Raw genomic sequence first — 4,268 nt, 5'->3', positions numbered from 1 at the left:
TTTTTTGCTGCTGCAATAGCCGAACAGCGAGTGATTATAACACGGTGGAATTTGATCTCTGCACTGTTAAGTCACATGCTGTGACTGAAATTATTCGCCCCTGAAGAGAGAGAAAGTTGGGCACAACAGAAGAACAGAGCACACAAACATTCAGGACATATTTAGCTCTGGCCTCTGAGCGCTGTGCGCATTTGGTTTCCTTCCTGGTTGAGCTACGGTTGATATCGAAATCTGGAGCAGTTTTGGGAAATGTGCCATGGAAAGATGATGTTGGTCTTTACAGGCAATGAGTTCTTTTGAGTCAGATGTGAAAAATTATGTTTTGCGAGAGTTTAAATTCAATGAGGCCATTTATCTGATAATGTTGTTTACATTTTTTAGCCTCCAAATGGGCACAGAGACCTCGCACTGAGTAGGTACTCGCACTTGAGTGTGCAAGAGGTACACATATGTTAGCAAAACACGGCCTGACACAAAAACGTGCAAGCTAATATGGTTAATGTGACAGAAAGCCTCCGTAAAAGTGATAAATTAGTGCATTAAGGAATTTTTGTGTGCGTGGAGTGGCAGTGCCATCAAGGATGTGCTGTTTACTATAAAATGTTCCTTAGAGGAACTCTAATTCCATCCGTCCCACTCCAGAAATGGACGATAAAACCCTTTATTAAGTGAGTGTCATAGTGAGGGCTGTCATTTCTGACACAGAGCAGAGCAGGAAGGATAATTAATGATTTACCATCCAACTTAGACATCAGCCAGAGAACGAGAGAGAGGAATGCGAATGAGAGAGCAAGTGTTGGAGACGTACTGACACTCAAATAAAACGTGTGAGATTCCGACAGATTATAGAGGAAATTAAGAGTAAGAGGCCCTTAAAATGTAGGCCCCCAGTTTGGCTTTCCTCCTTTGGAGCACAGCATTTTCAATAAACATTCAGCCAGCTGCAATAATATTCACAGAAATAAACACTCCAACTCAACCTTGCACAAACCTCTCGCATACCCGCCGTGCAGGCCAGCAAACACACTTCTAAACACAATCAAATGGTTTTGAGACATGAAAGCTGACGTTGGGAGTTTATTGGCTGTGTATGATTGCACTTATGAGGAACTAGACTTAGTAAAATGCTGATCAAATCTAGGTGAATTACTATAGTTCTCACCCTGTGATTGTTGTCATAGATGGCCCCAAAATGCTATTGCTGTCTTATCAGATTTTACAGTCACATCATGAAACTGGGCGCAGTTCGAGTCCTCATTGGACAAGAGCGCTCTGTCCCTCAGTGCCGAAACACTCGGCAAAGCTCTATGCATTCCATTCCCAGAATGCTCCTGGAGACTGGAGGAGAGCACTCACATGCCGAATCCCTAAATGTGAGGAATTCTTGAGGTATGAAGGAGAGAAAGAGAAAGAAACAGACAATAAGAAATCAAGAGCGGGAGACTGAGGGAGAAATATGCAGAGTCATAAGAAAACTAATCTTAGTAGCAGAGGTGGCTGTTAGTGGGGGTGTGCTGGGGGGTATTTCCTTACCCCCTCTGCTTGTTTTCAGTGGGCCAGTCTCAACAATGGGGTCTGCAGGCAGGCCTGTAGGCCTTTATTTTCCCAAAGCTGGAGCCACGGAGCTGTACAGCCTGTTCAGACTTTGTGTTATTACAGAGCAGAGGCAGGAGGGGTGTTCAGCGCTGAAGCAGCACAATTCAACATCCAACCCACACTCTAATCATCTCTTACCACCCAGAGAGTAGGAGAGACAGACAGAAAAAAAGAGACAGAGAGGTATGGATGGATGGATATATGGATGGAAATGTTAAGAAAATGGACAATAGAGATTTTATATGGATGAATGGACTGATCTTGGTGCAGCAGGTGTCATGAGACTTCTAACGCCTGACCACCCAAAGAGCATTTTCCACATTATTTTGAAGTGTGCCCAGAGAGTTGCCCTAATATTCAGTGGTGGAATGTGGTCTAGACCATTTTAAAAAGTGCCTTGGGATGTTTAGAATGTAACCATTTTCTTATTATAGTCATAGGTCTCTGAGAACTTTGTATTATGTTCTGGTGCATACAGGCTTAGCACAGATAACTGAGGTATATTTTCTATTGAAAGATTGGTATGTCAACCACGTGGATTAATCAGTCGATATTAGTGTCAACTGTGCTCTCTTGAAATAATTTAAACCAGTACTGAAGGAGTTTACCATGTATTTATTGTCAAAAGTGGATTCAAATCCATGCTCCGCTTCTCCATATTCCATTAAAGCACTTCATATTTGTACACCATGCACTCAATTAATATTTTGGTTTGCAACATGCCATTTTTTTCATAATGTTACGTTGCAAATTTGGCATATACAGTACCTCACACGATTTGACTTTTACAACATGAAACCTTTCAAGAAAAAATGTCCTGGTCCCACTTTACTCCAAAATCAAAAGAAAATATAGATAATTATATTTTGCATACAGAAAATGAAGCCTATTTTAGGGCAATGAAGATTGTTTTACGCATTTTATACCCAAATTACCACAATGGCAAAAAATATGGTAATTATGAAAGTCTCATTACCGTAACGTGAAAAATTTTTTAAATTGTAAAGTATTTATACATTAATGAAGTACACTTTTGGACTCCTTTCACTTTATAAATCACTTTTCCTAAAGTTTTTGCTTTTCCTATCAACCCTTCACACCCTTCAGCTGTCACAGAAATGCTAACAGACATATATATGAATTTATATTTTAAATGTATTATACAGTGCATATTACTTTAGCCCAAGTAATGTACTTAACAGTAAAAACTTTAATTGAAAGACATTAACTGTAATCTGATTACAACAATTTAACATGTAATGTGTTACATTACTTTTTGACTAAAAAGTAATTCAAATACAGTAATTAATTAATTTGTAATCGGATACACCCAACACTTTGTACAACAGCATCTTACTGATACAGTAAAAATTACTATGTTACGGTAATGAGAATCTTCATTGAAAACACATTGTAAAAGTAAAACATCTGGATATGTTTTTAGAAGAATATTTCAGCTCTGTTGGTCCATACAATTGAATACGTGCCAAAATTTTGAAGCTCCAAAATGCACATAAAGGCATCATAAAAGTAATCCATAAGAATCCAGTTGTTAATCCATGTCTTCAGAAGCAATCTGATAAGTGTGGGTGAGAAACAGATCAATATTTAAGTCCTTTTTTTTTTTTTTTACTATGAATTCTCCTCCATCCCTTGGCAATATGCACAAAGAATGCAAATCACCAAAAACAAAAGAAGAAAGTGAAAATAGAAAGTGATAAAAGTAGTAAAAAAGGACTTATATTGATCTGTTTCTCACCCACACTTATCAAATCGCTTCTGAAGACATGGATTTAACCACTGGCATTTTAGGGATTACTTTTATGCAGCCTTTATGTGTTTTTTGGAGCTTAAAAATGTTGGTGCCCATGCACTTGCATTTTAAAGACCTACAGAGTTTAAATATCCTTCTAAAAATCTAAGTTTGTGTTCAGCAGAAAAAAGAAAGTCATACACATCTGGGATGGCATTAGAGTGAGTAAATGATGAGAGAATTTTCATTTTTGGGTGATCTGTCCCTTTAAATGTCCTGAAAACAGCGTCACAATGCAAAAATAAATACTGGTCCAAAATGTAGGCCTCATTTTCTTTGCAAAATATAATTTCATATTATAATATTTTCATTATTATTATTATTGATTTGGGATTAAATGTGACCAAATGAGTGAGGATCGCAGTATTTATGTATTTATGTATTTATGTATTTATTATTATTATTTTATGTTGTACTGTACGGTTAACGTTAACAAATGAACAAAGTATGCTAATTGTCTGTATCAATTGTCAAAGTCAAAATGTCAAAACCACTGGCCCGCGCTTGCGCACCTCTTGCGCGTAAAACGACGTCCCTCAGTCAATATGCAATATGACGATAGTGTTTTCATTAAGAACTTAATTTCCATGATGAATACTTTAAATTTCATTACCTGTGCGGCGTCAACAAGTGTTGCTAACCACGACAAGCTTGCAACATTATCTTTTTGGCAATTCCAAGTGCCCATAACTGTCCTGTAAGCGCGCGCGCAGATTCACTATATTTCCCTCATCTTCATTTGTGTTGAGGGGTTTTATTAGGTCTGCGCGCGGTCCCTTAAGACAGACACCGGTGACTACATTATTCATACCGGGGGGAGTGACTTACTGCCATGCTTTCCCTGCCTGTATAAAACCTG

The sequence above is a fragment of the Myxocyprinus asiaticus genome, chromosome 19 (assembly GCF_019703515.2).
Source record: "Myxocyprinus asiaticus isolate MX2 ecotype Aquarium Trade chromosome 19, UBuf_Myxa_2, whole genome shotgun sequence".
Taxonomy (NCBI): Eukaryota; Metazoa; Chordata; class Actinopteri; order Cypriniformes; family Catostomidae; genus Myxocyprinus; species Myxocyprinus asiaticus.
Note: the sequence above shows the minus strand (reverse complement) of the source record.